The sequence below is a fragment of the Macrobrachium nipponense genome, chromosome 30, assembly GCF_015104395.2.
Source record: "Macrobrachium nipponense isolate FS-2020 chromosome 30, ASM1510439v2, whole genome shotgun sequence".
Taxonomy (NCBI): Eukaryota; Metazoa; Arthropoda; class Malacostraca; order Decapoda; family Palaemonidae; genus Macrobrachium; species Macrobrachium nipponense.
In genome coordinates this window covers 5,119,409-5,133,465 of record NC_087218.1, presented here as the reverse complement: position 1 = coordinate 5,133,465, position 14,057 = coordinate 5,119,409, and positions in this window count along the sequence as shown.

The window sequence follows — 14,057 nt, the reverse complement described above, 5'->3', positions numbered from 1 at the left end:
AATATTGATGGAAGACAATGATGAAGAGGATTTGTTTGGGAAGACAGTGGCGAAAAAACTTAAGAAATTACCGACAGGGCCCCGAACTCAGGCAATGATTGATGTACTGTCCTGCCTCCAAAAATATTTGTTAAATAAAATAAACCCGAATGAATGTTTCCCTTGATCCTTGTTTCAATCTTGTTTATGAATAACTTCCATATACTTGGAGAAAAACTTCAAACTATATTAATGTTTTCATTGTTATATTACTATCCGACTATTTGCAATACACATTTGTAATTTAAAATTAAGAACACAGTACAAGGGATTAAACAAAACATGAATTATATATTTATTTTACATTTTAACTTACAAAGACACAAAATGGGTGCAGTTAATGCAATCAGTTCTAATTTATTGTAGCCACGACCAATTGACTTCATTTGCCAATCAACAGCTCCAGTAGTCATAAAGGATTTTGCAAATTCAAGTTGAATTTCTCCTGCTCTTTGGGTTATATTTCCACGGGAACCGGGAAGTGCATGCAAGCAATAATCGGTCTGTGTGCTCTGCTGATCTTGTTGTTCCATAGCAGGATGAAAGATCCTCCACTTGTTTACAAGGATTCCGAAGGCATTCTCTGAAATACGTCTTGCCCTAGAAAGTCTATAGTTATACACAGCTCTTTCGTCGGACAACTCTGTTCCAGGGAAGGGACGCATAAGAAACGTGGTTAGTGGAAAAGCCTCATCTCCAACGATTACATGTGGTAAGGGAGGCCCATTTTCTTCAACTGGCTTGCACTCCGGAAGTTTCAAATCGCCTTTGAAAAGTGCCCGTCCAAATTGAGAATGACAAAATACTCCCGCATCATTCTGAGAGCCATAATACCCAACATCCACCATGAGGAAGTTGTAATCACTATCTACAACTGCAAGCAAGACGATGCTGAAGAACCCTTTGTAGTTGTAATACTCGGGACCGGTGTTAATTGGGCAGGTAATGCGGACGTGTTTGCCATCTATGGCGCCAACGCAATTCGGGAAGTGCCACCTCATTCGAAATTTGGTTTTCGCTCTTGCGGAATCGCTTAAGCGTAGGTGCTGGCATTTCTCTGGTCGTGTAGAACTCTCCAAATAGCTTGTGTGGTTTCGTTGATGATTTTGAAAACCGTCGATTTGCCTATACGGTATACAATGCTCAAAATAGCTTGAGAATCGCCGTGTCCAAGAAAACGAAGTGTGAGTGCCAAACGTTCAGCTGCTGTAATGGATTTTCTGAATCGTGTGTCCTTTTTTGTTATATCGTTCTCGATAATCCGAAGCAAATGATGGTAGGTATCCTTCTTCATCCTCATATAAGTCTGGAAAAATTCTTCGTCTCCCTCAGTGATGCCCTGCACTAGAGAACGGTACTCTCCTCTCTCTGCCCTTCGCGCAAACAGCGGCTTCACCCACACTTATCGTTTTTGGCGCCTTCGCCTGAGCAGCATAAAAGCAGCAAGTTTCCGGCGGTTCACCATCATCAACAGTCAAGTGGGAACTGAGATGCAAGCATAACCACAACCGGCTTGCAAACCAAGCTACAAGCCAAGCTTACAAGCCAATCGGGTGTTCTTCCAGCCAGCCAGACTGGCTGCCAGCCACAATTTTGGCTTCCAGCTCATCAAGTAGGAACCGGCCTTTACAGTAGGTAACACTACCAGAGAGAGAGAGAGAGAGAGAGAGAGGAGAGAGAGAGAGAGAGAGAGAGAGAGAGAAATGAACGGATCAATGCATAAATAAATCAGTCAGCTGGCAGCTAACAACCGACTGGATCGTTAGATATATACAACAATGTATATTATTAGGGAGATAGATAGATAGAAAAAATACAAATTAAGTTTAAACTGTAGCAACTTTCAGAGAGAGAGAGAAGGGAAGGTGAGGGAAGGAAGACGGAGGGGGTTGGCGGTACAGCTGGGGGTGGAGGGTAGGCGGAGCTCTCCACTGTTGTGTTCGTATCCAATTTTGGCTAATCGAGTTTTTGCCTCTCGGTACAGGGACAAGCTTCTTTATTCTTTACAATTAGTGATTCATGATACTCTTATAAATTACGGCACTGGGTGTAATACACTATTTTTTTTAGTGAAAAATCTCGTACTGATACGATGTTCCCTTACAGAGTTATTGCTAAAAAACGTGCTTGCACTGTCTGTGAAACCCATAGTAGGTTCGAGCTTCTAATGGACGGTACGTCACGTCTCTGGGATCAGGACCTAAACCCGCGACCCTTTTTGATTTTTTATATTACTTTCGTTTTTGAAGATATGAGTATGTCTATTCTTGCAAAATTTTGGGGGGTTTGGGCCTCGTTAGGACCCACTATCTGTTGAAGCAAACCGAAGAGGGTTGCTGGAACTTTTTCTAAAGCATTTTTATTTCCACGAAGATAAGATTAAAAAGGAAATAACATTTTGTTAGAGCAGATAATCCACTGAAGAGAAAGAATTGCGCTCATTTATTATTATTATTATTATTATTATTATTATTATTATTAACTTGTCGATTTTTCTTATCAGTTTTATTACGAGTATATAGTTGTCGTAAATTGAAAGCCACTCCTTCCATAGGATACACAAAGAAATGACGAGCAGCAGGTATGTAGTACAAGCGCATGGAATTCATTACAGCAAGCAGGAGCAGCGTTTCCCCGTAATTCTGAGAACAGCCTCATAATAAGAATCACTGCTTTTGTCGGGTCAGAATTGAGTTAGGTATGTTTTGATGCTGTTATTGGAGGTGAGAGTAGCCTTATGCTCAAGGAGCAGACCGTCATTTGATTGTTATTATTTTCAGAATAAATAACCCAATTCATATGGAACAAGCCCACCACAGGGGCCACTGACTTGAAATTCTTGAAGCCCCTAAAGAATGCTATGGTGTTCAGTAGGAAGAAGAGAGAGGAGGTGAAAGGAAATGCAGGGAGAAGAGATCTCGCTTTTTAAAAAAGAAGATATAAAGATGGCCGTGATATAATTAGCAATGAATTAAAATCACTGTGTTATTATTGTAGATGAAGGTGGTTTTATGCCAACACGGAGTATCACTCTTGGAGCAGCCTCTGAGTGAAGCTTCAACCCGTAGAGGAGAAAATAAAGGTTTGACTTGAGAGACTGAAGAACCTACTGGAGGAGAAATGGTACGAAACTCTACGGGAATCTCCCTTCGCGTTTCACTCAATAGGTTAATTGGTAGTTAGATCGACGGTTCTGAGGGCGTTCAGACAAAGAAGAAGACCTGAAAGGAAAGTTGGTAAGGAAATAAAGTTGAAAGGAAAGTGGATGGAAACGGAAAGACAATTCCATGACTGAACCTAATAAGGAAAATGATGAAGGTGACGGATGACTGAATCAGGGAGAGAATGAAATAAAGTTGAAGAACAAGATCAGTGATAATACAGAACAATAACTAATAAGATGAATGGAAAGTTTCATGAAAAAAGTAGATGTTTCAAAGCAGCATAAAACTGAAATAATAAAAACAAAGATAATAAAAGGTAAATATGTCAATAAAATGATAAATAAGAACTTCATGGATAGAAGTCAGGGTCTTCTACCCTCAGTGCGGGGAAAGAGCAAAGAAGGTCACAGCAGAACAGGAAGATAATAAAAAAAGGGCCAGGAAAAGGCTGTCTGAGGTCATAATGACGTCACATGCTGTCCTCAAAGGTCACCAGAGGCTGTTGCGACTTGTTCTCTTGGCAGAGCAACTTTTGCTGCTTCGAGCTTGATCGAATGCAGTATAGTATATTAACCTTCTAATGACGACGAATAAGCAACAGAAATTCCTAGATATTGCAATGCCCTTGCAATGCAGCAATGTTGCAAGACAGGCGAAATTCTCATGAAAAGTCAGAAGGATATAGACTAAGGATTTGTTTTTCGTCGAACAAACCAACTTTTCCTTCAGACAGCATATATTGACGAAATTGCAACAAGCCTTTCCTTTCAATACTTCAGTATTGCAATCCGACTAAGATTCGTCAGCAAGCAAAGTTATAATAGCCGAAGGATTTGTTGGCAAGCCAGATTGGACCTCCTTTCGAACTAGATAAAACGCAGCATAATGACCCGCCAGTGACGAATATATGTCGCGGTTGCAGGATATTAATGGTTTATACCATTACACTTCCACAATCTAAGCACTTATGCCTTGACCTCAAAGTAATGAAACGGTAATTCTCAGTGATTTTGGAGAGTAAAAAGAAAGTGGTGCTGGCTTCGTATACTAACTTCAACCGCTGGGTGACAATTCATGTGTTTTTAACCACTATTATAGTCCTTCCTTAGGCATTGGCTAATACTTTTCTGATGTTCTGCTTTCATAATATTATGACGAATGAGTCATCGGTTAATCAGATGAGTTTAGGAAGAGAGGACGAATCTGTATTCGATCTTTTTCTGACAAATGTTGGGATCGTATCTTAAAGCATCATTAATAAGGTCAGTTAATCTTGAAGGATTTTAAAATACGTATATAATGATCAGCCATTTCGTCTCATTACAAGTTTATTTTCGTAGGATTCCCTCTCCCCCAAAATAATGTAAATTGTATGTATTTGTTCAGAGTAAAAGATGGCTAGACCTTGACGTCTAGGAACAGTGACAACAGAGTTCTCGGAAGACCCAATCCCATAGTTTATTATGCAAATTAGTCTGTAGTAAGTTCAGAAATATGAGGTGTACGTGAATCACTTTTGATTTGATCATTTCACGCTCAGGACTGCAGTATTTTTGTCCGAAATACGGTGTTGAATTTCAGTTTGTTGGTGTGCCTGGATCTTCAAATCGTCTATGACGGGCAGGTGGCATTTTCGCTCTAGGGAAGGACTGTAGGCAAGTTGGTTTTCGTCGTATTCCTTTATGTCGAATTTTGGGTCATTTTTCCTATACGAAATACTCAATTTCGAACTGAAGCCGAATTTAGACATCCCAATAGGCTCATAATTTTAAATTAAGAGAAAAAAAAATGGGAATTGAGAATAATCTGACTAGTGTCCTCACCCATCTTTGTAAATTCAGTTGTTCATTTACGCTGGATATCAATTTATTATTTGTATATACAATTTCATCTAATAATGAATGGAAAAGTCACAGAAATCGTCTCCTTTGACAGGAGGCTAAAACTGAAATCGTGCTGAAAGGTAATAGTATAGCCTTTGAACACATGATAACTTCCTATAAACACCTGCCATTTAGACACATGATGACTTCCTATAATCACATGACCATTACAGTTTCGTTTCCTTTATATAAACTTAATCAAGACTATAAACAATTACTATATTTGGACCCAAATCATTCAATTAAAAAAGAAAATTTTGCAAGAACTTTATTCCAGAACTACTTTTCAGAAGGCTTTCTTGAAGGACAACACATATCCACACTCACTGCAGTGTTCCACACGGAGGTGCAGTGTGCAACATGCTAATAAATAATAGGAGCAATGCGGTAATGTTGCAACGTTGCAAGCAACGAAAATTCGTCAAAAGGAGGAATGTTCTTCAGAGCCTCAGGAACTGTATAGGTACAGGGAGAGAAAAAGTCTTCCCATCTCACAGGATGAAATGGCATTTATTGTTGAACTTTCAATGAGGAATGCGTGAGTGCAGAGTGACAATATTTTGTCATTACCTTGCAATACGACGGTGATGAAAGTGAAGAGAAATTCGTCAACATAGCTGGATTGGGTCCAGGATTTGTCTCTGGGGGCAAACCAGCTTTACTTTGAAATGAAGGGGTGAGGATGTGGACATGGTTGATGTGGATATGTGGATGAGGATGTGGATACAGGGGGTATAGATATGTGGGGGAAGATGTGAATGCAGATGTGTCACATAGAAAAGACAGTGGATCAGTGTGGTTATGTGGTTGATCAAGGGGTGGATGACGTTGGTCTGTGGGTGAGAAATTGGATGTGGTGGCTGTGGATATGTCACATACGGCAGAGTGTGGCCATGTATGTGGGTGAGTCAGTGGAAGCGGTGGGTATTGGCATGATGTGGGTGGAGGCTGGGTGTGGATATGTGGGTGAGAGAGTGTAGGGATAAAAATAAACCGTCATAAAATTATTTAAACAGGAACAAAAATCACGCGCACAGCGAGATTAGAGGTGTCATAAAGGCGTAAACCATAAACTATAAAGCACAGAAAGCGACTATATTGATGAGCACAATAAGGGCGAGAATAGCATGAATTTGGTTAGACAGATTGGTCTTTATGAGGTGGTTGAGGATCTTGGCGGTTCAGCTCTTGTCAACCGACTTCCGTTACTTTAATATCTGGTTGATTTCTGGCGTTACACTCTACAAATATACTTTAGAAGAAAGAACATTGAATGACGATTGCAAGAGCGTATATCATTGCATGAAGAATCGACTATGCAGGCATTTATGAACGCACGAACACCGAAAAGTAAAGCAAGATGGACGGTTAAGAAGATCGACCACATACGAACTCTGTGGCCGCCGGCACACCTGCGTTCGATTCCTTGCGAAAGGTTCTAATAATTTCGGAATATTCACTTTTTTATGACAATTTTCTTAATATATAATTTTGTCAATCATGACGGAAATTGATATTCGAAGATGATTTGACTTCATACTGATTTTTGACACGTACGTGAAATTATATTCATGGGAGGTAAACGAATCCTTGCCGAAGCTTTCGGAAGCGTCACATAGGCCTAGTCCTGATTGCAGGCTCTGCCTCTCTCTATCTCTCTAATCATTGTATATATTGCTATTATAAATAACCCTGCAGTATTACTGGTATTTACTCAAATATTATTATTTTTATTATAATTCTATTCACTTACCTCCGATAAACTGCGACAGTCAATTCACTGTCCCAATGCACCTGCGACAGTGGGTTCATGGTGAAATTGAATTCGCTCTGACAGTGAATTTTATTCGCGTTCATAAATATTGTCACTCTCGTTTCCCCAACGGAAGAGGCTCATAATACTATGTGTGTGTCTGTCGTCACATATCTCTGATGTTTAATAATCAGAGACACCGACCAGAAATACAAATTTACCAATCATACAGAAAAACCAACATTCTTCTCCTTTCATATATTCCACTACTTTAGCTATCAGGACAATACTATCAAGCAAATAAGGTCCTAGCTAGCACCAACTGTTCTTAAGAGCCTTACGAATTTGTTCCCCCAGATTTTCCTGGAAAAAGAATTTGAACTATTCGCAATCCCCAACTTTCATCTTTAAAGTATCCTGACCATATAATTGCGAAAGCAATTCAAAAAGCAAACGTAATTTTCTACCGACCCCCTCAAAAGACAATACCAGAGCCACACCAACCCGAAGCAATAAAATTCCCTTCCCCACCAGGAGACGATTAAGAGAGTAACTCACACCCCTTGGGAAATCCAACCCCTTTTGCATTTACCTACCCAAATAACCTTATCCAAATACCTGAATACGGTTTTCACAAGACATTTCTTAATGGTGTATAATGGTGGAGGTTCATCCGATGAATGCTGTATGAAGAAGATACTGCTCCTCCTCCTCTCCTCCACCTCCTCTACCTCCACCTTCTGTGGTCTGTGTCCTTTGGGTGAAGGTTTCTCTCTCCTGCTCCCGATTCCTCTGCTAATTCACTGTTGCACTGAACTATTTTACTCCAGATGTTGGTTGCCAGTCTGTACAATCTCTGATTAATTGGTTCTGCTTTGTATTTTTTGTGTATTTGTTCTATTATTCAGATCTTCATCTTCTCGGTTGTTTCTCACTGCAGACCTTTGTAATTTTGTGTAATGCATTTCTATTGGAAGTCGATGCTGCTGAACACGTGGGTATTGGTGGATATCCCATTATTGGTCTTATCATTAGACTTTTGTGGAAATGGATCTCAGTATTTGTGTTCTTATTCCTAAACTTCTGAAGAAGAAGTTCCAATTGCACAACTTCCTCTGAATGCAGGCTGCTCTTCCACAGTCCCCAACATAGTCCAGGCCATGATGTTACAGACCCGTATGCATTTTTTTGTGCCTTGAATTTTTCAATTGCCGTAAGTAGTATGACCCTTGACCTTTCTTCCTCATTCGGTCAGGACAAATCCGTTTAAATATAACGTCTGTCTGTCATACGAAAAATTTACTTTTTTTTAGTTAATGGGCAACAGAAGTAAATTATACTTCTATATAAAGGCCCGTCCACACGAGCGGGCCTGATCGGCGTGCTCCGGGGTTGACGGGCAAATTTTGGAAGGCTCACCTGTGAATGTTGTCCACACAGGTGAGGCGATGGAGACGTGGGCATGCCTGACGATGCCAGTAGTGTGTTCAGTGCAATACGATAAACATGGTGCCTACCGCAAAGAAGAAGATAGTGTAGCATGATAATTGCTTTGTGTGTGATGAAAAAGAAGAGAATATGGTGCAAAGAATGGTTCCGTAAAAAAAATGTATGCGGTTAAGGTACGTCTGCCAGGGTCGAAATTCAAGCCATCGGGCAACACCATGGTGATTTTGCCACAAGACACATCGGGCAATTTGAGGTTTGCCCGTCAAGTGTGCCCGTTAGAGGGGAAGTCCGCCGATCAGGCCCGATCGTGTGGACAGGCCTTAAGGGTTTCGATGGTTAAGATCCATTTCTGACAATACTTTTGGAGTTTGAGATGCCATTAACCCAGAAATCAAATGTATAGAATTATTTATATATTTACAGGGTAGGTTTTCTTAGCAGTGTCATGAGAAAATTCAGAGAGCCATTCATGTGCTTATGAAGTATTATATATATATATATAATATATATATATATATATATATATATATATATATATATATATATATATAATATATATGACTGGTAAAAGTGTTCTGTAACAACAGAATTCCATCTAATAAAAGGAGCCCATAAAAACACCAAAATGTAGAGAGAAAAGTACTATATTTCAGAGACTGCTGTCTCTCTCTTCAGGTATATGAATGAGAAAAGTTTACAGAAAAGGTGGTATTTATACCAAGAGATTCGTCCACAAGTAAGCCAATTTAGGTCACCCCCGCTGATAATCTTCCTTTAATCTTCTTAAGCGTTGGTTGAATGAACACTGCGTCGACGATGTCCGATGTCCAATTCCCTTTTGAGATGTTCATTACCTGCTTCTCTTTTATTAAGGCCGATTCCATCATTTGACTCTTGTACCGCAGTTGCTGCTATAAATTACACATGACATATTCCAGTTTATTCTATGGTTATGTTCATTTATATGGTTGAAAATAGCCGAGTTCTGTTGTCCATACCTAACTGACCGTTTGTGTTGTATTAATCTCTGGGGAAGTGATTTATTAAAACATCAAGAAAAGGAATTTTGTTGTCTGTTTCCCATTCAACTTTAAATTTGATGCTGGGCACTAATGCGTTTAATCTTCCATTCAGACCCATCGTTTCATGCGCCGGAGCTTTCAATTACAAAATTTCTAAATGGTTAGCTGGCCTCCTTTCTCCTTTTTTAGGCACTTTTTCTCCCAGTCACATCAAACATTCGGAAGACTTTTGTCACAAATTCAGAGAAGCACATATACCTCCACTTCACAACATAAAACTTTTAAGCCTTGACGTAGACTCCCTATTCACAAAAGTACCAGTACAGGACATTCTTCAGTTTTTAAGGGAAAAATTATCCCCCTATTCAGATCATTTCCCTTTGCACTTGACAAAATAATAAAGTTAGTTGAATTATGTGCATCTAATAAACGTATTTTCATTCGGGGAATCATTCTACAAGCAAAAATTCGGGTGTAGTATGGGTAGTCCTTTAAGTCCTATTTTAGCCAATCTGTACATGGAATACTTTGAAACTACAGTAATAAATGCAATAAAACCCAAAAACATGCTGTGGATGAGATACGTGGATGACATACTAACATTTTGGGATAATAAGTGGGGTAATTTTAATGAATTCCTCTCAAAATTAAACGCATTAGTGCCCAGCATCAAATTTAAAGTTGAATGGGAAACAGACAACAAAATTCCTTTTCTTGATGTTTTAATAATCAGAGACACGACAGAATACAAATTTACCATATACAGAAAACCAACATTCTCACTTTCATATATTCCACTACTTTAGCTATCATGACAATACCATCAAGATAGGTCTAGCTAGCAACCTGCTCTTAAGAGCCTTACGAATTTGTTCCCCAGATTTCCTGGAAAAAGAATTTGAACTAATTCGCAAGCAACTTTCATCTTTAAAGTATCCTGACCATATAATTGAGAAAGCAATTCACAAAGCAAACGTAATTTTCTACCGACCCCCTAAAGACAAGACCAGAGACACACCCAACAATAAAATAAAAATTCCCCACCTGGAGACGATTAAGAGAGTAACTCACACCCTTGGGAAATCCAACCCTTTTGCATTTACCTACCCAAATACCTTAGCCAAATCCCTGATTAACGTCCAACAAAAGACATCACCCAAAGACTCTGGGGTATATGAGATCCCGAGATCCCATGCCAGGACTGTGACCAATCTTACATCTGGTTTACAGGTAAATCACTTCCCCAGAGATTAATACAACACAAACGGTCAGTTAGGTATGGACAACAGAACTCGGCTATTTTCAACCATATAAATGAACATAAACCATAGAATAAACTGGAATATGTCATGTGTAATTTATAGCAGCAAACTGCCGGTACAAGAGTCAAATGATGGAATCGGCCTTAATAAAAGAGAAGCAGGTAATGAACATCTCAAAAGGGAATTGGACATCGGACATCGTCGACGCAGTGTTCATTCAACCAACGCTTAAGAAGATTAAAGGAAGATTATCAGCGGGGGTGACCTAAATTGGCTTACTTGTGGACGAATCTCTTGGTATAAATACCACCTTTTCTGTAAACTTTTCTCATTCATATACCTGAAGAGAGAGACAGCAGTCTCTGAAATATAGTACTTTTCTCTCTACAGTTTTGGTTTTTGTTTTTATGGGCTCCTTTTATTAGTATATATATATATATATATCTATATATTATATATTATATATATAATAATATATATATCTATATATCTATATATATATATATATAATATACTATATATATATTATATATATATATATATATATATATATTCATGAGAGAATTTGACATGTTCTTTCCTTTCCAGTCTGTTGGTGTTGACTGAAGAGAAGATTCGAGATTTAAAATGATTTCTGAACCCTCAACCTCAGATGCAGGTGATAGCTGTCCATTGATAGGAGGCATACAACTGTCAACTATCACAAAAGAATTTGATGTGAAGAAATGTATTCTATGTCAACAACATAACAAAAATCATAATGTCACATCGGGACTTTACGTACAAGAAAATATTAAACGTGCTGCTTCCATCAGACAGGATGAGAAAGTGTGCAAAGGCTCAAAATTGTGACTGAGAGCCAATCTAAATAATTTGTATATCACCTTTCAAAGTGCTATAAGTCATACACGATGAAAAAAAAAACACTTGAATCAATTGCTAAATCACAATCCCTAGAGTCAACTATTCAGAAATCACTGTATGAAGTAGCTGACCTCAACACTGAGGAACCTGAGCGTATATCAAAGTCGCTTCGTAGCGGCATACCTGCTAGGAGTAAGGCCAGCAGTAAAGTTCACCCTGATGTTTTGCCATGTGTGGTGTGTGGTTGCGCTAGATCAAGATATAAGGGGAAAAAAGTCCAAGAAAAATTTCGTATTTGTGAAAAGGATAGGGCAGAAATGTTCTTGCAGGCAGCACAGCATTTCAAAGATAATGTGTGATAGGGTCTCGGATTTGTTATCTGCAGAGGCAGTTTTTGCAGCAGACTTATTTTCTCACAAGCACTGCATAAAAATTACATCAGAAAATATAAACGTTCACTCAATCCATCTCCCTATGACAAGAAAATTCCTGTGTCAGTTCAAAAGTTATCTCTTTTTCTAAAGGCATTAGACCATATTGATCCTCTTCTTGAGAAAGGATATGGGTGTACTGTGAGTGACATCACAGTTTATATAAGTACGTTAAAGAAGGGGAGTCATATCACACTGCAGAACACGGATGTAAAGAAACTGCTCATGGACCACTATGGTACTAAAATACAGTTTGCACAGAATCCTCGTCGCAGTGCTTCTGAGTTGGTGTATTCATCAGCTATTCATCCTGGCGAGCTGGCAACCAAGATCAAGAACCAGAATATCCTTCATGATGCAGGGTACATATTGAGAGGGATTTAACAAAAGGTTAACTTTGGTCCTGGGGATAAGTTTTGTGATACTGAAGAGCTGAAAAACTCTTGGGAGGCTACATCAATGCCAGATGGTTTGATGACATTCTTTCAGCATTATTTAGTATACCAAAAGCTAGCATGGTTGATGTCCATCCAATTGTGATACCTGATGATCAGGAAATGGAAATGGATGGTGAACTGATGCTAATGATGATTGTGATAGTTCCAGAGTTGCTACAATCCAGCTCACTCAACTTCACTGTCTATTCCAGATTTTCACTTACCATCTCCATAAAGGCAAACAAAAGAATCCATTACAGGTAATGGTTAGTCAAAGTACATATGGTAAGACAAGAAGTCGGGCTCTTATAACCACACTGAATCACATTGGTGTTTCAACAAGTTACAATGAAGTGCAAAGAGCCAGAAATCTCCTGGCATCGTATGCTGTGCATGCCTCAGAGGCTAATGGTACCCTTATTCCCAGCCACTTTAGTGACAGTTGCTTTAGTATTGGAGCAATGGATAACAGTGATTATGCTGATAAATCATCTTTGTCAGGGAGTCAAAGTAAGCACTACACGGCAATGGTACTATTCCAAGATGCAGCACAAAAGCCAGGTTCAAAGCCCCCAGTTTCATCAACACTTGTCAAAATCCTCACCAATGCAAAGGTTGAAATTACCATGCCAGATTGTACCCATTCCCCATAAGCCCATTCACAGACCCAATCTACCATCTGAATTTTTAACATGGGAAAACTGCAACATAGATCATAACAAGGTTGAGTGTGCAGCCAGAGAGTCTGAAAAAGTAGAATTTCTCATCACTCTTGTTTGCTGTGGCTTACCACATTCTGCTGCAGTCGTAGGAGAGCTACCAACTTGGGGTAATATACATGCTCTCATAACCGACTCTAAAGTTCCTGTTATGAGAGTTGGATTTCTCCCAGTGATTCCACAACCTGTCACTGAATATGCAACAGTTCACAAAGCACTCATTAACTCTCAGAGTGTGCGACACCAATTGGGCCAGACTATTCTACCACTGTTCTGTGATGAAAGCGTTTTCCATATAGTTGTAGATATTGTGATGCATGACCCAAGTGCTTTCAATGACATATTTCCCATGATGGGTATGTTTCACTGCTCCAAAATTCTCTTACGTTGTGCTGGACGACTTGTGATAGGCACAGGACTAGATGATGGGATAATTGAGTGTGAAAGTTTTGGGAAGAAAGTCCTCCAGTCTGTCCTATCAGGTTCACACTATGTTAGCTCACTCAAAGGTCTATTGATAGTCTCGGAAATGATTGACTCTCTAAAATGGAAAGCTTTCTTTGCTCAGAACTCAGTTGACACTCTTGCTAGAAAGTCTAATTCCACAGCAGAATTTAACATTGAGAGTGCTAAGGCTAGCAAGCTGCAAGAGGGGTACGTGAAGTTTACAGCAGAATGTGAAGCCAGATCAGGTCTCTGTAGTTATTTGGGTATATTTCAGTCCATTGTACATGTCATAAAACAATTAATTACCACTGACCGTGATGGGAACTGGTTACTACATGAAGATATTAAGAGCTTTTGATTGCATCAACTACTTAAGATATGCCTCTTGGTACCTTGAAAGGATCAATGTTCTTGAAGCAGAACAGCCCTTCTTATTCCAACACTTCATGATGGGAAAGTCTGTGGTCAAGGAAAGGGAAAGGGCAAGTTTTGTGCAGTTACACCTGATATAAAGGTGGAGCAGTCCATTAATAGATCTGAGCAAGGCCCAGGCGGACATGTCATTGTCGGTAGTTCAGGTGATGCGT